The 21,972-nt window shown below is 36.3% G+C and overlaps 1 protein-coding gene across 2 annotated transcripts in view; it reads left to right on the top strand.

The window, feature by feature from the left end:
* Positions 1-21,972, top strand: part of CRPPA (CDP-L-ribitol pyrophosphorylase A) — a 391,837-nt gene that overhangs the window by 351,263 nt on the left and 18,602 nt on the right. Inside the window, exons 14-15 of one of the 2 annotated variants that reach the window (XM_036863587.1) lie at positions 20,364-20,526; positions 21,298-21,373. The gene's annotated coding sequence lies outside the window, so the exon portion shown is untranslated. Of the gene's footprint in view, positions 1-11,631; positions 11,790-20,363; positions 20,527-21,297; positions 21,374-21,972 lie in introns of those variants that run through there. The other variant, XM_036863588.1, reaches the window with a different exon arrangement.

Here is a 21,972-nt window from a genome sequence, read left to right as displayed (position 1 = left end):
TACCTCAGTTTGGCTTGGATAATTTTATAACTTCTTTTTTTTAAACTAGGTTATGATGCAACATTTCTCTTTCTAACCTTGGGTTTAATTAACACATCAAAGGACACATGGACTGAGTCCCTTCAGTGTACTATAATATATTTTTATCCAGCTGCATGTTATTATATAACCTCAGAGTAAAGCAACTGTATCACTGTTGATATATTCAACTTCTGTCCTTTGGATTTGGTCAGCATTGCATGTGGAAGCAGAAACCCACCCTGTATTGTTATACGGATGGTTTTTCATTCATACCCTTGTTACTCTTAATAAATGTCTCAAAGAAAAATATTCTGCAGCAGCCACTCATAAGAAGCAGAAAATGGCAAAACCACAGCATAGAAGGAAACCTATGTGAAAACACTGGTTGTGTCTTCCTGGATACAGAAAACAAATAGAGCTTTTGAAAGAGCTTGCCAATATATGCCTGCCAAATAAAATATTGTTTTATGAAGTCAGGAAAAAACTAATTTTAAAGGTTATTGTAGGTTATTTGTGGTCACTTCTGGTGTGCATACAACATGATGTCATCCTGAACTCTTCTCTATATATATTTCAGCCTTAGAAGTCTTTTGTCTAAGACTTGATCTCAGCTACTAGAGACATCTAAACTAAAATACTCTTATTATTCAATACTCATAAAAATGTAGACTGAAAAAAATTAGAATAGATGGAAAAAAGTCCCAGCCAAGTCCAGGCAAGAAATCATTCAGGCAGATTCATCTTCTGAAATCATACCTACGCTGTAGACATCTTAGGACACAGTTGCTGGAGAACTTCTCAAGTGACTGGAAAGTAGCCACGTGTCCAAATGGTTCTCCTGGAAAATTATTGCCCATTGAGAGGGGGTAGATGGGACCCCTGCCAGAGACATCTCATCTGAGGAATGGGAGCAAGGGGTTCCTTGGGCAGTCCAATTTCTCTCTCCTTCTGGGTGGACCACTTGCCTATAATTCCAGATATTTTTCACTTTGTTTACATGACCTCCTGCAGCAATTTCTCTTCTTTCCTGTAGCAGGGTTGATTTTTTTTTTCTTTGTGGGAATTTTTTTGCTTGGAAAACCCCTCTTTGTTGAGGTAGTCCTCAGTAAACTAGGAAATGTCAAATAAACACTGGATGAAGACAGACTAGAAGGCCAGTGAGATACAGCAATTGAAGATGGGGGAAGCTAAGAAATCTCTTGAGCAAAAAAAAATCAAAACAACATTTGGGCATTGGAAAGAATATATAGTTTTACTGAGATGTAAAAGGAAATGCATGTTTATAGTGGAGAACTGACACTTTAAAAAGTTTATCAGGATACCAAGCTGACATCATTTGCATCGTCTTCAAATTCATTCAAGCATTCAAAAAAATGCTTTTTGAGCATCTCAATGTGCAAGGCATATGGATGTTAGAGAACAAAAGAAATACGTATATTATAGGTAAAATAGAAGGTATTAAGTATTCTGGAGGAAAATAAAACAGGGAAGAAGTGTTCAGAGTTGCTGGGATGGAGGAGCTGTGATTTCAAATTCGGTAATCTGGGGACACCTCACTAAGAAAGTGACATTTGAGCAAAGCACGAAGTTGTGGCCGGAGTGAACCGTGTTGCTAATTGCGGGAGAGCGTGGCAGGTAGAGGAACAGTAAATGAAGAGCCCCAAGCTTGCAGGACACGTGGTGTGTTGGAGGAACAGCACGAAAACCTGTGTCCGTGCCATGTATGTGGGTATATTAACTTCATCTGCGCATATGTGCAAGGGCACCCCACGCTCCATACCTGTAGGCACGTTAAAATGCCTGAGAGATTTGGGGCAAATACATATTTTGGTTACATAATTTTTTCACTATTTACGATTCAGATTTAGGTAAACTGCTCTGTGAGAACTCTGCTCTTTGCATGAGAATGGAAAGCATCTGCAGGTCCAGTGAGGTGAAACACGGATTCTGATGTGTTTGTGGTTATTTTGTCATCTCAGTGATTGTATTGTGCTAATGTATATTAAGTACTCCAAACCTATAAATATATCTCATCATGAGATTGGCAATGATTTCTTACTGATCTGTTCTTTTTGGGAAACCTAGTCTGTGAAATTATTCTCTCTTCTCTCTTTGCATAGCTTTGAAGATGGTATGAAATGCAAGATTCATTCAGTTCTGATAAAGTAAAGCTTTCGAAAATACATAGTAAAGACAGGACATTGGAAAATGTGGTGAGTTACTAAACAAAATATAGAAAAATAAAAACTGGGATATTAATCATCCCTTTAATACAGTTCTCTACTGTACTGTTTGTTCGTCAACATGGGATAGTTTTAGAAAGGTGTGATTTGGGGTTTCCATGTTCCTGGGTTGTTATGTATTGGGAGAAGTCTCTTGGAAAGCAGATTGGAGGGACGACTGAATTACAACTAACAACAGGAAGACAAGACTGGAACTTTGCTTTTTTCTTCTTTTAACTGTAGGAGGAAGAGAATACATTTGGTCCCTTGATGAGTTTACGCTCTCTTGACAACATCTAGGGAACTGTGTCCTTTTGATGTTGTATAGGTGGCAAACCACCCAATGAGGCATCAGCTACCTTACTAAGGGATATGTTTGTAGCTTGTCATTCCTGATCCTACATGAAGAGAGGGGGAAAATGTTGTTCTCCAAAATTTTCTTCAGTTGTGAAGCCTGTTTAAAAACACAAACAAACAAAAGCACCACCAAAGGAACTTGGTACAAGGTTAACTAGGGACAGACAGAATGGGACTGACTCAGAGGTGAGTCATGCTAGCTGGTCCTGGGTCACTGCTAGGTTCACTGATTGAACCTCAGACGTGGAGGGAGCACTGTCGTCTCTCTTCGGGTGTGTGCCAGTTAAGGGGCACTGCTGTTCAGAGGGCTGAGCTGCCATCTGTGGAGCCCTGAGGGATCTCTAAATTCCCGTTGTGCTCTGGCTATAAATTAGCTTGAATGATCAGCTTGAATGATCCCAGCGATTCTCAGTTGCCTCTTTCTGTTCCTCCTCCATGACTGACATGCATCTCAGCTCACGTGTAGTGGTGATTACAAAATATTTTATAAGCTGTTGAAGAAACTTCCTGCAGTTCAGCTCTGAGATTTATTTAGACTCTCTTGCTGCAAAGGAGGAGAGATATCATTATACCTCATGATATGGGATAGCATATATGGACAAAGAAGTAAAAATAGTGTCAAGTGGAGGATGTAAGAGAAGGCTGGGCAGCCACTAGTCACGTGAATGATAAGAGCTCTGTGCAAGAGTCCTTTTGTATTAGTTTTGTGTTATTTATTTATCCATTTATCGATTCAGATGCAGGTGGTTCATTTTAATAGGAAAAAGATCACCTAGTACAGGAGGGCTTATAATGAAAAACAGCAGTTTTCTAATCCACATGTCTTTCTACCCACAGTTCTGCTCCAAAGAGGCAGCTACTTGTAAGTTCTAATTTTGTGTTCTGCTACTTGTTTTTATTTTTAATCTAAAACATTTATTTCCCTAAGGCTAATGTTTTAAAAAAAATTTTTTATAAGAATATTTTAGGTTCACAGCAAAACTGAGCGGAAGCTATAGAGATTTCCCGTATACTCTTGGCTCCGTACGTGTACAGCCTCCCTCATTACCAACATCATCCTTCACCAGATTAGTACAGTTGTCACAATTGATGAATCTATATTAACATATCATAATGACCCAAAGTCTATAGTTTACATCATGGTTGCCTCTTGGTTTTGTACATTCTATGGGTTTGGACAAATGTATAATGACATGTATCATTATGTTATCACACAGAATACTTTCAGTGCCCTAAAAATCCTTTGTGCTGTTTATTCATCCTTCCCCCTCCCTCAACTCATGGCAACCACTGATCCTTTTAAATTTCCATAATTTTTGCCTTTTCCAGAATGCAATATAATTGAAATGACATAGTATGTAGCCTTTTCAGATGGGCTTCTTTCACTTAGTCATAGGTTTTTAAGGTTCAAGTCTTTTCGTGGCTTGATAGCTCATTTCTATTTAGTACTGAGTAATAATCCATTGCTTGAATGTACCCATTCACCTACTGAAGGTCATCTTGGTTGCTTCCAAGTCTTAGAAATTATGAATAAGCTGCTATGCACATATGTGTGCAGGTATTCGTGTGGATATAAGTTTTCAGCTTTTGGGAGTAAATACCAAGAAGTGTAACTGGTGGATCATATGGTAAGAATATGTTTAGTTTTGTAGGAAACTGCCAAGTTGTCTTCCAAAGTGGCTGTACCATTTTGCATTCCTACCGACAATGTTCGAGTCCCTGTCGCTCCACATCCTTGCCAGCGTTTGGTGTTGTATTTCAGATTTGAACACTGACCATTCTAGCCATTCTCATAGGTATGCAGTGGTATCTCATTATTGTTTTAATTTTCATTTCCCTGATGGCACATGATGTGGAGCATCTTTTTATATGCTTATTTTACATTTGTGTGCCTTCTTTGGTGAGGTGTCTGTTCATATCTTTGGCCCATATTTTAGTCAGGTCATTTATTTTCTCATGGTTGAGTTTTAAAATGTTATTTGTATATTTTGTATAACAGTCCTTTATCAGCTGTGTCTTTTACAAATATTTTCTACCAGTCTGTAGTTTGTCTTCTCATTCTCTTAACATTGTTTTCACGTAGCAGAAGTTTTTAATTTTAATGAAGTCCAGCTTATCAATTCTTTCTTTCATGGATTGTGCCTTTCTTGTTGTACCTGAAGTCATCGCCAGCCCAAGGTCATCCAGGTTTTCTCCCATGTTATCTTCTAGGATTTTCATAGTTTTGTGATTTATACCTAGGTATGTGACCCATTTTCAGTTCATTTTTGTTAAAGGTGTAAGGTCTGTGTTTAGAGTCTTTTTTTTTTTTTTTTTTTTGCACACCTAGAAGTCCAGTTGTTCTGGCACCATTTGTTGAAGAGACTATCTTTTCTCCTTGTACAGCCTTTGCTTCTTGTCAAAGATCAAATCTGTGTGGGTCTATTAATGGGTTCTCCAGTCTGTTTCATTGATCTTTTTATTCTCTCACTGATACTACGCTGTCTTGAATACTGTAGCTTTATAGTAACTCTTGAAATTGAGTAGTGTTAGTCCTCCAACTTTGTTCTTCGTCTTCAATACTGTGTTGGCTATTCTGGGTCTTTTGCCTCTCCATATAAATTTTAGGATCAGTTTGTTGATATCCACAAAATAACTTGCTGGGGTTTTGATTGGGATTGCATTAAATCTATAGATCAAGTTGGGAAGAACTGACATGTTGATAATATTGAGTTTTCCATGAATATGGAATATCTCTCTATTTATTTCATTACTCTTTGATTCCATTCATCAGAGTTTTATAGTTTTCCTCACATAGATCTTGTACATCTTTAGTTAGATTTGTACCCGAATATTTCATCCTTGGGTGCTAATGTAAATGGTATTATGTTTTTAATTTCAGATTCCACTTGTTCATTGCTGGCATATGAAAATGACTGACTTGTATATTAACCTTATAAGCTGCAACTTTGCTATAATTGCTTATTAGTTCCAGGAGTTTTTGGTCAGTTCTTTCAGATTTTCTGCCTAGATGATCATGTCATCTGCAAACAGACATTTATTTCTTCCTTCTCAATCTCTATATCTTTTTTTCCCTTGTCTTATACATTAGTTAGACAGTCCAGTACAGTGTTGAAAAGGAGGACTGAGAGGGGACATCCTTGCCTGATGTTAGTAGGAATGCTATGAGTTTCTCACCATTAAGTGTGATATTAGCTGTAGGTTTTTTGGTAGATTATTTATTAAGTTGAAGATGTTCACTCCCTATATTCCTAGCTTACTGACAGTTTTTATCATAAAGGGGTGTTAAATTTTGTGAAATTCTTTTTATGTAACTATTGATATGATCATGTGATTTTTCTTTTTTGATCTGTTGATGTGATGGATTATATTAATTGATTTTCAAATTTTGAACCAGCCTCACATACCTGGGATAAATCCCACTTGGTTGTGGTGTATAATTCTTTTTATGCATTGTTAGATTCAAATAGTTAATATTTTGTTGAGGATTTTTGCATCTATGTTCATGAGAAATAGTGGTCTTTAGTTTTTTTTCTTATGATGTCTTTGTCTTGTTTTGAAATTTAGGTAATGCTAGCCTCATCAAATGAGTTAGGAAGCAAGTATTTTCTTAGCTTTTATCCTCTGAAAGAGATAGTAGAGAATTGGTATAATTTCTTCCTTAAATGTTTAGTAGAATTTACCAGTGAACCCATCTGGGCCAGGTGCTTTCTGTTTCTGAGGGTTATTAATTATTGATTCATTTTCTTTAATAGATATAAATCTATTCAGATAGTCTATTTCTCCCTGTGTGAATTTTGGCAAATTGTGTCTTTCAATGAATTGGTCCATTTTATATAAGTTTTCTAATTTGTGGGAATAGGGTTGTCCATAGTATTCCTTTATTATCCTGTTAATGTCTATGTAATCCATAGTGATGTTCCCTCTTTCATTTTTGATAATAATAATATGTGTCCTCTCTCTTTTAGTCTGGATAGAGGCTTATCAATTTTATTAATCTTTTTAAAGAAATAAATTTTGGTTTCATTGATATTCTCTGTTGATTTCTTATTTTCAATTTTATTGATTTGTGCTCTAATTCTTATTGTTTCTTGTCTTCTGCTTACTTTGGATTTAATTTGCTCTTTTTTTTTTTTTAGTCTCCTGAATTGGAAACTTAGGTGATTGATTTTTAAATCTTTCTTCTTTTCTAATATATGTATTTGATGCTATAAATATTCCCCCGAGCACTACTTTTTCTGCATCCCAACACATTTTGATAAGTTGGATTTTAATTTTCATTTTGTTTAAAATATTTTAAAAATTCTCTTGAGATTTCTTCTTTAACCCACGTGTTATTTAGAAGTGTGTTGTGTCATCTCCATGTATTTTGGGCTTTTCTCAAATACAGTATCTTTCCCAAATGTCTTTCCGTCATTGATTTCTAGTTTAATCCCATTGTGGTCTAAGAGCAGAGACTGAATGATTTCTATCCTTTTAAATTTGTTAAGGTGTATTTTATGGCCCAGAATATCATCTATCTTGGTGAATGTTCCATATGAACTTGAGAAGAATGTGTATTTTGTTGTTGGATGAAGTAATGTTTAGATGTTAATTATATCCAACTGATCGATGATGTTGCTGAGTTCTGCTCTGTCTGAAATTAATATAGCTACTCTTGCTTTCTTTTGATTAGTGTTAGTGTGGTATACTTTTCTCCGTCTATTTACTTTTAATCTATATTTGTGTTTATATTAAAAGTGGTTTTCTTGTAGACAGCATATAATTGGATCTTGTTTTTAGATCCACTCTGACAACATCTATCTTTTTTTTTTTAACGTATACTTTTTAAAAAAATTTTATTATTATTTATCTTATTTATTTATTTTTGGCTGCGTTAGGTCTTTGTTGCTGTGCACGGGCTTTTTCTAGTTGTGGTGAGCGGGGGCTACTCTTCGTTGAGGTGCGCGGGCTTCTCATTGCGGTGGCTTCTCTTGTTGCAGAGCATGGGCTCCAGGCACCCAGGCTTCAGGAGCTGTGGCTTGCGGGCTCTGGAGCACAGGCTCAGTAGTTGCGGCTCATGGGCTTAGTTGCTCCGCGGCACATGGGATCTTCCCGGACCAGGGTTCGAACCCGTGTCTCCTGCACTGGCAGGCGGATTCTTAACCACTGTGCCACTAGGGAAGCCCAACGTCTTATTTTTTGATTGGTGCATTTAGGCATTCAAAGTGATTATTGATGTAGTTAGATTAATATCTGCTATGTTCATTTTTATTTTCTCATTGTTGCCCTTGTTCTTTGTTCCTATTTTTGTCTGATTCTGCTATTTGTTAATTCTGCTGGCTTTCCTTCACGGTGCTTGATTTCCTACATGTTTGGTGAGTTTTGAGTATGAGTTCATGTTTCTTTGAAGTTTAGCCTGTATTTCCTTAAGGCCTTGGTTTAAGACTGGTGTCCCTCAGGAAAGAAGTTGTTTCTGCCAGTGCCTGTACTTACTGCTGATCTTGGACCACTTCAAAATAAGCTCATGACCTAAAATTCTTTAGGTATTCCAGCTAGTATAGCATTGATTTGTAAAATTCACTGACAAACTATTTGTATTTATGAATTCTTAAGTGAGTTAATTTTTTTTCCTCTGCCAGCACCAAATTTCACTTCAGGAAGTTTTTCTTTTTATCATTAGCAGAAAAGGTGTAGGTGGTGGTGGAAGTTGGAAGGGTAGGGTGAGGGTGGGAAAGTAAGAGATTGTAGGAGATAACATTCGCTTATATTCAAATCAAGAATATGGCACCATGTCCTCTCCAGCTTATGTAGAAAAATCATCTGTAAGAGTTCCATATTGGCTTGGCTCTAGGGTTTACTTCATGTTTCCCATGATTTGTGAAATTTTGAAAACTATAGCTCAAGATTACCTGGGTTTGACAAATATCTTCAAGGTAAAACCAAGTTTTTGCCTAAATAATCCTTACCTCTTTATAGCATACCCACAAATTCAACTGATGCTGTGTACATTGTATCCAGCATTTTTAGTTATTTTCAGGGCAAGTTATGTTAGAGTATCTACCCAACTGCCAGAAAATTAGTTCTCCTCATCTACTTTTTGTTTTTCTTGTTGAATTCTCCTTCTATTTCTTTCACTGTTATGAGTGTATTCTTTATTGTTGTTGTTGTTTTTGTTGTTATTGTTTTACTATCATTTTAAGTGGGGTGCCACAGGAAAGGAAAGCAAGTATGTGTGCTCAAATTCCTTAAGCTACAAATTATTAAAAAGTCAAATTTTAATTAGAAACTTATTTTTTTAAAAGAGAAGACAGCAAGAAACTTTAAAAAATAAGTATGATTATTTTTTATTGTTTTGAAAGTGCAGTTTTTAAGTGAATTAGTGAAAAAGGGTTTTATATTGGACTGGATATATGAATGTTTAGAATACCACAGTTAACATTATGCTAATGTGATTAGATATATATGTATACAATTAGATACTTAATTTGTTCTTTCAATAAATTCAAAAATCTTTTTCAAGCATGTACTATATACCATATACTCAATGAAAACATTCACAGAAAGTATATTACTTAATTCATGAATAATATTTTCTTTCTTTTTGAAATGTATTTAAAGACTAAGGCCACTTTTCAATTTTTTAATATTATGCATAATTTAATTATTATTTGAGGCTAGTTATATAAATGTAGATTTTTTAAATGTATTAAGTAAAAATATCTGGATATAATATGAAATTTTTTATTTTGCTATTCTTTTAAGAGCACTGGTATGACACAGATTTCCAGCTTCAGATTAGAACACATGTATTAACATTTCATGAAGAAAGGGAAATTTGGATTATATTTATAATATGGCAAATAGTAAAATAAATATACACTAGATAAGAATATTTCTCTGTGGTTTGGCCCACATAGACACATTCCCTGGATAGCTGACAACTACTCTCTTGGGAAATGTGAACATTAAAAAAATTGTGTGTGTGTGTGTGCGGTGGTTTTTTGTTTTTTGGGTTTTTTTGTACTATCAGCTCTAAAATAGGATTGCCTATAGCTATAACTATAGCAGCTGTCAAACTTGGTAGCCCTTTAGGAAACACGACTAGATAGAGAAACTAGAAGGTATTTATTTTAGACTGATGTAAATCTGAGTTTGGCAAACATTTACTCAGATTCTATGAATTGGAGTACCATGATTCCTGTCAGTTCCATGGATCTCCTGTAGTTAGATTTGCATCATTGATCAAGTGGATATGTATACTGTTAAAAAGACAAGGAAGAAGTAAACCTTCAACAAGGTATTTCTTTATTAAATTAGTACCAAAATAGCTCTGGCCTGACTCAAGACTAAAATTCAATAGACTGGATCCTTACTATCAAAATTTAAAGGTATTTCAAGTTATGATAAACGTTCAAATTACAGCTGGCTAATCTTGGAGCATTTATTATCACATGTCCTAGTTATGCTGTCCTGATGATAGGAATAAAGTTCTTGTGGAAAATATTTCCTAAACAATATGATAGCAGTACATATTCATAAACAGAAATAGATGTTCATGTTCATTCAGTTTGGGTGGTGGTGGTATTGTTTTTCAAATCATCAACTCAGAGCTAAGATTTTGGCAGTGGAGATTTAGGGGTTCTACTACAGCAAGTTCTTTCCCTGGAATGACATTGTAAAATCAGTATAGAATCTTGCCAAGGTTTCTTGGTTATTTCTCGTAGAAACGCTATGTAAATTTGCTGAGTTAAGAAAAGTAATTTGTAATGTGCTCCAGTTCATTATTATTTTTTTATTAAAATCAGTATCAGGTTATCAGGCAAACGTTCTTAGCAGTGAATTTGGGTGAGCAATTTGAAAATGTGATATATTTGTATGACCACACTAAAGCACTGACCATCTTGTAGAATAATATAATTTCTTTATTAAAAGTAATAAATAATGTATAATTTCTTCATTAAAAGTATAGATGAACATTAGCTGTAGCTGCCCATCTCCTACCATATTAATGGATTTTGGTGACTTTATTTTCACATGGACTTACACCCATAAGTGCAGCCACTTCCAGACACAAGTCAAGGAAGATGGAGTCCTACTGTGACAAAAAAATTATTAGCATAAAAGAGCATGTCTTTTTATTTTACTCTAATGTTCAAAATAATCTCTTCATATTTAGAAAGAGGATGTCACATAGTATTAGAAGACACTACATTGCAATTAATAGAATACAAAAATTATTAATGGATTCAAATTTAAGAATGATCTACATTTTTCTCTATGTTATAGCAAGCTCAAGGTTATCCTTATAATAATATCACCCTTATTTATTTTTATTTCTATATAATTTCTTAAGAGTAGGAGGAAGTTTGAATTGAGTTAAACCAGATATACAGTGGATTGTATTTAATCTTAGCTATGCCCACAGGAATGTTTTGTTCTAAATTTTCTCATAGAATTCTATATTCTCACTGTTGCAGCCCTTATTATGTTTAATTTTTATTTTTACTTTTGTACACTTCCATCGACGGTAAGCTTCATCAAGGCAAGACCATACTTGTCTGGTTCATATTCTATCCCCAGTACTTACCACAGTGTCTCTCAAAATAAGCTCTCAGTGGGTACTTATTGAATGGATCATTGACTTAGCAAATTACTTCTTTTTTTTTAAATTACCGTCTTAACTGTTTTTTTTTTTTTAAATGGCATTTATTTATTTGGCCACACCACACAGTACGTGGGATCTTAGTTTCCCAATCAGAGATTGAACCCCCCACCCCCTGCATTAGAAGTCCCATTGGACCGCCAAGGAAGTCCCAGCAAATTACTTCCTAACGTGAGAGAAGTTTTAACATTTTTTTCTCTAATAAATAAACTCAGAATATCTCTCCAACAAAGATGGCTAAGAAAAAACAGAAAAATAATCAAGAGAAAATACAGGTATACATGATTTTTAAGCTTCCAGCTACTTATACCCTCACCTACAAAGTTTGGTTTAATTTATTTAGGCTCTGGGTGTGCTTACTCAACCTTATTTTTGTGTTTATGCTAGGCTGATTCTCATGGCTACAGACAGAGCTAAAATTAAGTACGAATTGGAAGAACAGAGGAGAAAAACTGGATTTTTGCCACCAATCTTCATCCTTCCCTAACCCTGAAGACCATTTTTCAAGACTGTGGCAATATAGGTCTCCTTAGAAATAACTGATGAGATAGAGGAACAAAGAATACAAGCCAAATGTCCTGTAAATCTAGGAGCAGAAGCTCTCTGACCCAAGCAGACATTGTTATGACATCCTGTACCTGGATTCATAAAATTCCCTAAGGTAACCACATAATTCAGGCCAGGGATACCTCTGGAAACATTTGCCATTTGTTCAGCTTTTAAGAATGGCTTTGTGTTAGATTTGCATGAATGGCATTGAATATTATAGTTTTGGTAAAATGACCTAATTGTCGAGAGTAACATAATATAAATTGTTTATTTCAAAATAACATTTTTCTGTACCTTAATAACTTCTTAAACCTTCAGCAATGTTAATAATTCAATTTGGAGACATGTCTGACTGGGAGAGAATTCTGTCTCCCATGAGTCACTTCAGTCACCTTCCTAGTTGATGGGGCAAAAGTACCCATTTCAAAAGTGAGTGTAGAAGCACAGCAGAGTGAATGAAGAACTGGACGAGGGGGTTGAAGACTGGATGCTAGTCTTGGCTCTGTCACTTAGCATATATGTGATACTGGCTGAGTTATAAGTAGCTGTCTGATCCTCAGTGTCAGAACTTGTATTTATGATTCTCCCTGCCTGACCTGCCTCCTCAGAAATAAGATAATGAACATGAAATCTCATTATACTCCAAGATGCAAAACACGTTTGAGATATTACACTTAAGTATCTAGGTAAGTGTCAAAGAACTCAAGAATGATGTCATTCAGAAACAGGATTTGGAAGGATAATGGCTATGAAAATAAAAAGATGAGAGAATGGTGATTGGAAGGGAAGAAGAAGCACTTACAATAGTAGCAGAATCAGAAGTCCTAAAGTGAAAATCTTCAACTAGGAGGAAAGAAAGATGAGAATGCTGGACCCACTTGTGACTTTTGTTCCTTTGGCTAAGAACTACAGTGTATTTTTTAAGTGAAGTCTGCCGTTGCTTAAGATTGTCAATGAGTGACTTATCAGCCCGGGAAGAGCTATCCTAAAAAGGCTTTATTGGCTAACTTTTCTGGAATGGTGATCAATTAAAAATATTTTTACTTGTGCCCTTGACTAAGACAGTTTTACTGAGCCTAGATGTTGTAGCCAAGAAGAAAAAGCAAACCATCTGAAGCATCTCAGGTACTTGGTCAACGTGGGTAACTTGTTTTTTTCACATGGACGATGACACCTTCAAAGAAACAATGCCAAGTAATTGAATTGAGCTAAGACTTCTTAAGCGAAATAATACAATTTTAAGGGGGAAACTGCAGAAAAAAGCATAGGTTTTTAATAAGCTCTTTTAACTAGGAAAGCATGGGGAAATCTCTTAAAACCTCACTTTCTTTAAAAAAACAAAAACAAAAATATTTTGACCACATACTTTTAACTTTATAATATTGAAGATTACATAAGCTTAATCTTAGGCAATGCTGTAACCTCAATTTTTAAGGAATTCAGATGATCGCCTTCTTTTTCCTCTATTTTTTAAAATTTTTCTTTGAATGGAGAAAGGAAAGAGGAATTATTAAAAGCAAAGAATGGCTTCCATTTATCTCTTATCCATAAGACATGAATAAAACAAACTTACCTGGTGGGTCCCCAGGTAAGTGGTTCTGTGGTATATTTTTTAAAGTGTTTTCCATGTTACACCTACCAGTACTCTTAGAATTATGCTCTAGACATTACTTGGGTTCCAAAAAGGTAGTTAACATCCCCAAAGAATCCCTCACATTCTTCCTTTTTTAATTTCCACTCCACTGCTAGTGAAGCTATTTGTAGAGGTCTCAGTGAATCAGTGAATAACCATTGCCACCTTCATCTCTTTTTGGCTGCCTACAAAATTGAAAACTCTGTGAAACTCACACCAGATAGTTAGGTCTTACCCATTTTGTGGCTTTGAAAAATGATTACTTGTTCTGATTAATTAAAAAAAAAAAATTAAGTAATTTAAAGGTTTTTTTGAGGGGGAATTTTCTTTATCTCTGAAGTAGTCACCTGATAAAACAAGAATAATCCTCAGAGTAAAAATATTTATTATGGTTTCATTAGAATTATGTTCCTTGAAATGTGCAGTAATGTTCTCATGGTCAAATGTTTATTTCAGTGACAAAAATGAAGAATGTTAGTGTATTCATCTGCATTGTAAAGTGTGACAAGTTCAGATCAAGCTAACTGGAAACTTGGAAACCAAGGGAGTGTCTACTGCAAGAATAGATTTTAATATCAGTTAAGAATTGCATTTGGCTACCAGTGACAGGCTGCTGACTTGTGTGATTTAAATATCTATGGTTGTATATTTGTCAACCAATAAAAAGTATAGAGATAGGCAGTTACTGATAGCTGTTCAATACTGATAGCTGTTCAATAGCACAAGAGTGTCAGGGATTCTGGGATGAATTTCTTAGCCTTCCACTCATGGTCCCCAAATGACTGCTGGACCTGAACACCTTGCAACCAGTTTTTGAGGAAGAAGAAAAGAAGGGGCACTTGTCAGCTTAATAAACTTTTCCAGAGGTCTCATCCAACTGTTTATTGCATCTTGCTTATGAGATGTGCTTGCGTCTTACTGAGCATCGTTTGAGCAAGTGAGGCTGAGAAATATATTTTTAGCTGGGTACTTGCCTTCCGCTATCATCTCTCACAAAGGAAGGAATAAAAACGTGGAGGTTATGCTGGTAGTGAGGAGTTACTGCTACATATATGTTACATTTCAGTGCCATCTCAGACTCCTCTTTGGAGTTAAGTCACCCAAAGTGAAAGAGAAGAGATGCAGCTTCATCCACTGACCACCCTTGTTATAGGAACCTGAGTTTCATCTCTCATTGGAGCAATAATTAAACCATACTCTCCCAGAGAGGTAGGGACACGGTTGTACTGGGAAGCTCCAGTATAGGATAGACCCCTGGCATTCAGTATTTGAGGTTTCCATTGTTCAAGACCAAACTTGAATGTCCATGGCATATAATAAATAACTTTAAATTTTTATGTCATATCAATTTTAGCCCCCCTTCACACCAAGAGGCATAAAATTTTCTGACACTAAGAGATGTATTCGTTTTCTAGGGCTACCGTATCAAGGTACCACATACTAGGTGTCTTAAACAATAGAAATTTATTGTCTCACAGATCTGGAGGCTTTAAATCCAAGGTCAAGGTATTGACAGGATTGGCTGTAAGAGACAATCTTTTCCACACCTCTCTCCTAGATTCTGGTGGTTTTCTGGCAATCTTTGGTGTTCCTTGGCTTATAGATGCCTCACCCTGATCTCAGCCTCCATCTGTACACGCATGGTGTTATGCCTTTATCTATGTGAAGATAAAGGTTCGTAAAACCTCTTCACATAGTGTCTGACTGTGCACATTTCTTTTATGAGGACACCATTCATATTGGATTAGGGCCCTAATGACTTCACCTTAATTTGAGCACATCTGCAAATACCCTATTTCCAAATAACATTCTGAGGTACTAGGAGTTAGGACCTCAACATATATTTTGAGGGAACATAACATAATTCAACCAATAACAGTTGGTGTTCAAATTACTTAATCAGAAAATGAACTTGCAACATCCACATGGCAACCACCTTTTTTCTCTTCCTCCATTTTTATGCAGAAATTATACACTATAGGGATATTTAAGAATTTTCAGGGCCTACTCAGTAGCATACATTGGAAATACTGCTTTTAGTACATTATCATGAAAACAAACGATGAATCTAGATTACAGTTGAGTTGCTCTTGAGTCTAAAGATATAGATTTACTTCACATTATGACTGTTCAATTGACCAGTTTCACCATAACAGCTCACTTTTCTCAAAATAACACTTTTTTGAAATAACTGTTTCATCCCAAAATGTACTGAAAACTATATACTAAATCAACAACATATTTCCAGGAAAAGTCACAATTGCCAATTACTTAACACAATAATTTCTAATAAGAATATCATTTGCAACAAATTCAAATTGAGCATCATGTTTGGATGAAACAAAACATTCTTGCTCTGTGTTAGTATGCCAGGTGAGAATACAGATGTTGCATCTTCTGAATCTGTAGTCTCTTTTGTACATGTTTCCATGTTTCCACATGTTCCACTGCTCTCAGGTTTAGCCTTTATTTCGTCACAGTCTTAAAGAAATTCTTTTCCAGTGGGTTGAATTGTGTCCCCCAAAAAGATAAGGTCAAATCTTGAACTCTGGTACCTGTGAATAGGAGCTTATTTGGAAATAGGGTCTTTGTAGATGTAATCAAGTCATGATAAGATCTTAATGGAGGATGAGTGCTCATCAAACAACTGATGTCTTCATAAGCACAGAAATTTGGACACAGAGACACAGAGGGAGAACACCATGTGAAGACAGAGGCAGAGATTAAAATGATGCATCTACACGCCAAGGAATGCCAAGGATTGCCTGCAATCTCCAGAAGCTGAGAGGCATGGAACAGATTCTCCCTCGGAGACTCCAGAAGGCTTGCCAAGGCTTTTGGACTTGATTTTGGACCTTTGGCTTTCAGAACTATGAGAGAATAAATTTCTGTTGTTCCAAGCCACCCAACTTGTGATCATTTGTTATGGCAGCCCTAGGAAACTAATATATCCAGCAGATCCAATTTTCAAATTCCTGTCTGAAGATAAGCACCAACTGCGACTGCCATCCCTTATTCAGTCTCTTCCTTCCTTGGTGAGTAAAATAAACTTCATTACAATTTATGTTCAGACTTTTATTTTCAAACTATTGTTTGTATTTATTCATACTATTTATATAAACTTGTTTTCATTGTTCACTTGATATATATATTCCAGTCTATAGAATTTTTTTGAGTATTTTGGATTGGAATAATATACCTCATACTTTCCCTTTAAAATTAATGAATTTTGCTTTCAATTTCCGACCTTTCACTTTACGGCAAGGTTTTAGGGACAAAATTAAAATCATTAAATGAGACATAGAGCTTACTATAATTCTGATGGTCACAACCTGAGTAAAGAAAAAAAGGTGTTTCTAGCAAGAATAAGGTAAGTGGGTGTGTTGGTTTCCTGGGAAAATAATAATGTATTCTTGGAAGCACTTCTAGTTATTCATGTAATTTAAAAAATACACCTATAAAGGGAGAAAAAGCATGTGAATTTGTCAGGGAAAGAAAAGAAGAGCGAAGCAGGAAATGAGGAAGAAGGGAGTTATGGAAAAGAAGCAGTTGGGAGGAGCACAGTGAGAATTGAGGAAAGTTTGTTTTTACCGTCATTCTTGCTCTCTGACAACTTACTTTAGTTTTCAGCTCTGTTTATCAGATTGTTGTGCAATTTATCATATTAATTTTTTATACTTTCATATTTAATTGATAATTTATTATTTAAAAATAATTCCTAATCCCCTCACATCCTTTAAGTGTTTGTTCAAATATCACTTTGTCAGACAGTATACTGACTAAGATTCTGTGACCTGACACCCATCCCCAGTCCCTGTACTTTGGAGCTCCCGTACCATGTTCCACTTGTTCATCTTTTCATTGCACTTATCACCTCCTGGGAAGATTTGTAATTTACTTATTTGTTATTTTTGTTTCAGTCTGATTTTGCCACCCCCTCCCACCCCCACCCCCACCCCACAGAACAGAAGCTCCTTGAACTCATGTAACTTAGTCACTGATGGATCCCATGAACCTAAGGCCGTGTCTTGCATATAATAGGTGCTCAGTGGTTGTTTCATTTCTTAATGAATAGGTGTATTTTCTTTAAAATTAATAACATGACTGTGCCGTGGCACTTACGAGACTGTGTTTTACTCATTCACCTTATATATATCTATGATAGTTGCATACTGGGCTGGGTGTTTGGTGGCTTGTGTGTTCTCATTTTATCACTTGACATGGAAGTATGTGTGTTTAAAGATGAGTTGTTGCTTGAGCTGATGCCTGCCTCCTGAAATGTCTCTATAACGTAGTTTAGTAAGATGTTAACAAATCCCAATGAAACACATCTGCTCTACTGTTGTCTCCAGCTCCTGGTCTCTTCAAACTTTTAAAACTGTCATAGATTACTGGAAACACAACTGCATTTGAAATTATGTCAATAAAACAGTAGTTGCAGATGCTCCATTAAGGGTTTAAAAACTAAATTGTCAGCCAAAGAAAATGGCTTGTAAATGTCTGGCCATCACTCCAGTCCTGCAGAAGTAAGTTTTCTGGCAATGAGGGAAGTGGGGCTCCCTGCTCACTGACACATAAATGACTAAACTGGAGAGATTTCTTAGGGTGTCTGTTAACCAGTGGTGTGGATATGTAACTGGATGCTGGTATTGCAGTGCAGTTGTAGTGAAAATCCAGGAGGTGATGAAAGACAATCTATGGTAATAGAACTGGAGGAACTTGGGGGATTGGATCAATCAGGTACAGTTTTGCTGCTCCCTCTTTTTCATTTGTATAAGCATTTTTTCTACAATCTAGAAAGTGCAGTGCAGTGCTTTCCAATTTAATTGATGGCCCGGTCTGGCATAAGTGATTCCACATGGTGGTTGACAAATGACTCCTGGGTTAGCCCCCCACCCCTCTTATTCAAGAAATAGACAAATTAGCAGAATTTTCTCTTTTCTCTATAGAACTATCACTTGCAGATCTATTTATCTATCTTAGATGAAATTTTATATATTTTATAAACTGATGAGACCTCTTGTTCTTGGTTTCGGGGGAAAGTGGAATATCATAAATAAAATTGTCTTACACTCTCAGTCATCGGGTTGATGGATGGTTAAAGGAAAAGCAGCATCCTGGGTTTTCAGAGGCATTTCTATGCTTAGATCAGATTATATGGTGACTTGTAGTGTAACCATACTAATATCTCTTTACACAAGAAAAATTTCTTCTAAATAACAATATCAATTTGGGATTGCTCAAGCGATTTAGTAGAAAGGCTTAGAACATGGCAGTGGTAATAGATACTCAGAAGGTCAAAAATTCTCAGCTAGAGAATGGTTCAATATGCTCATTTATCACTTTCTACTTTTGCTCATATAAAACAAAGACATACAACTAGGTGTAAGTTCAACTACTGTACCAGCACAATCAGGCTTTAAAAAAAGTAAAGCAAATCCCAATTTACTACTGTCAGTTCACAGAATTCACTCTGATATAATCTTCATGTTGTAGATATTTCTGATTGTGTTGTTCCCAAAACTCATGGGCAGAAATAAACTGAATGACAAACGATGTGACTCTTCCACATATATAACACATGTCATCTAAAAATTGTAATGCACATATAATTACCTAGTTAATAATTTTCTAGAAAAATACTGATGAAAATAATCTGAATTTACCAAGAATCAGACAAAGACAATTGAGAGAAAACAAAGTGAAATCTTTCTTTAATCTATTGGTTAGGCTAGATTGGAGAGATGGCTTTTACAACATTCTTGGGAAAATTCGCAATTTAGGATTCATAAGCTGTGATCCTCAGATGAGGACAGTGGATACTCATGCACATTACTGAAGCCAAGTGGTAGGATGATATACTGCATCCAAGCTGTTTCCATGAGTGAATAGGCTCTAGCCTTTCTGGCCTGTTTCCTCGGTGCTGGAGAAGACATCACACATTCTTTGGAAGTGGAGTCCAAACCAAAACTCCACTAGATCTCCTGTCCTGCCTCTGTGTGGTCTGGGTGACCCACTTTAGCTTGAAGAAGTTCTGGGAAATTCGACATGTCTACATCCAGTTTAAGGGCTACTCCTGGGTGGTCCTTGGCAGTTAATAGGGTTTGATTCTGGGGCCATTATATGAGATTCAGAGAAGCCCAAGAATCTGGGCCTGGACAAGATCCAGTCTGTTAAGAATGGTGATTACTCCTGAGCATTTCAATATATAAACTGGAAGGACTAGAGCAGTTCTGGGAGAATGTACAGATAACACCAAACACACCTCACCAACTCTGCAGCCATCTTGGTTACCATCTTCCAAGGTCCAACTCAAGGCACCATGTTTTCAGATTGAGCAATAACTAGGCATTAAGACAGGTGTTCAGAACTTTCCAGGAATGGCCTTATGACTAGAAAGACCCAAAGGCATTTGCTTTAATCTACTTAGATTCAGTGATTTCTCGAAATAATATCAATTCTTAATTATATGCACATTAATAAAAGAACTGAGATGTGGCAAATCTAAAACTCGTTTATATTTTACTATAAAAACTAGTGGGTGGTGGAAAGAGCATGTGCTTTGGAGACAGCCAGTCCTGAGTTCGAATTCTCACTCCCCATTTACTGGCAGAGAGACTGACTGAGAGACTTGGGGCATTATCCCAAGAGGTAATACGTGCAGAAAATATCAAGGATTATTCAAAAAATGTTCAGATATGTTTGTATGTGTCAATCTTGTAAGAAAAGTAACAATGTTTCAACTGTAAAAACCTACTTGAAATTGCAAAGTGCCTCTGTTTTATGTCTCTATAGCAATCATTAGCATCTAACATAATGTATATTTTACATATTTACCTCTCTTGCTCCCTGTCTCCCATCCCCACTTTCCCCCCGAAAGTAAGATTTCATGGTTGCAGGAATTTACTGTCTGATTTGCTCACCATTGCATCCTCAGGAACTGCAGTAGAAACTGGTACATAGTGTCGGGTGGAGTTTCCTGATTGTGGCAGGAGTGGCCAAGGCCTGATGGGTCCTCTCTGCAGTGGTTGGGAGTCAGTCCACCAGGCCCACTTGGAGCGTCCTCTGCTGCCTTGCCCAGATTGGTAGGCACCAGTTAAGTGAGTTAAGTTTTTCTGCTTAAAATTGTTTAAGGTCGTTCATTTTTCTGAGACTGAACCGTTGTTATAATTTAGTAAAGGAATTATTTAGAAATAGCTGTTCTGTGAATTCACACTATAAAGGCAGAAGGTGGGGATTATTTTGTTCTTCACTTCAGATCTAAAGAGAGGGCTTTAAGAGAACATTGAGAATCTAGTTCAGTCCATGGCAGACTGGGGGAGACACTGGAGCCTAGTGTCTGACTTCGGCTGTTAAGTATAAAGGTCACAAATGAGTGACTAGCCAGCAGCTGGTAGATAAGCCAAGGAGGGGGCAAGCAGGGACTAACTCTTGTGCTTAGAAGTTCTCAACGTAGAGACATCTGAGCCATCCGACCCACACCATATACGGGCCGTGCGTGAGAAGGAACCTGCATGAGATCATCTCAGTTTCTGCAGGCTCCTCTCTGAAGGGTGAATGTGATCTCAAGGGAGAGATACTGAAGAGGCCCAGACCCTGAAGGAGTCTCAATGAATACAGAAGGAGTAATCAACCAACAACCTCTTCCCTAGAGATGGAGGTTTCTGAAGAACCTAAGAAATACTCTCAGAGTCAGCTTTATGTCTGCAGGCCTCAGGGATCACCACGCCAGCTCATAACAATGCCAGTCAAACAAGAATTTTCCTGTTCTCTTTGCTTCCTTCTACTCCTGATCGCTGCCAACAAACAGTTGCCCTCACCTGCTTACTAAATACGGTTTGTGCCCCATCTCTCCTCTCTTCCCCTGATAGACCCTCAACGGGGGACTGAGCTTTGATCGCTGAATGGGAGTAGACCTTCTGATTGAGCTGTATTTGAAGACTCAAGGTAACAATAGAATTTCTTATTATTCATAGTGACAAATGTTTTATAATAGCATATAATTATAGCTATTCAGACTTCAGAGATCACATTTTCTTCAACTACTGAACTATACTGAAAGTCAAGTGAGATTTGAAGAGCAAGAAAAAGAAGCCTGATTAAGGGACTAGAAAGGGGCAAAATATGCAAGAATGGGAATGAGATATGAAACATAACTAGAGGTGTGATTAAAATAGTAATAAAATAATAAAGTATGTCTGCAGACAATTCTATGACAACAAATCTGAAAACCTTAGACATAGGTGACATAGATGCTTTTCTAACATAATTTAAATTTCTAAAATTATCCCAAGAGAAGGTAAAAAAAAAAGTCAATAATCAAAAAGTGATTGAGAAGGTTAAAAATCTGCCATTAATGAAAGCCACTAAGGCCACAGATTTTCCCAGCTGGATTGTATCAAGTCTTTATAAAAAATAGATAATTCCTATGTTACTTAAGCTACTACTCCCCTGGAAAAAATTCTTAATATAAAACCTTATGAAGTTATCATAAAAAACAAAAATGCAGCTCAAACTCCTATGTAAATACACAAAGATCTTTGTAA

The sequence above is a fragment of the Balaenoptera musculus genome, chromosome 9, assembly GCF_009873245.2.
Source record: "Balaenoptera musculus isolate JJ_BM4_2016_0621 chromosome 9, mBalMus1.pri.v3, whole genome shotgun sequence".
Classification (NCBI taxonomy): Eukaryota; Metazoa; Chordata; class Mammalia; order Artiodactyla; family Balaenopteridae; genus Balaenoptera; species Balaenoptera musculus.
This window is presented reverse-complemented; position numbering and strand designations above follow the sequence as displayed.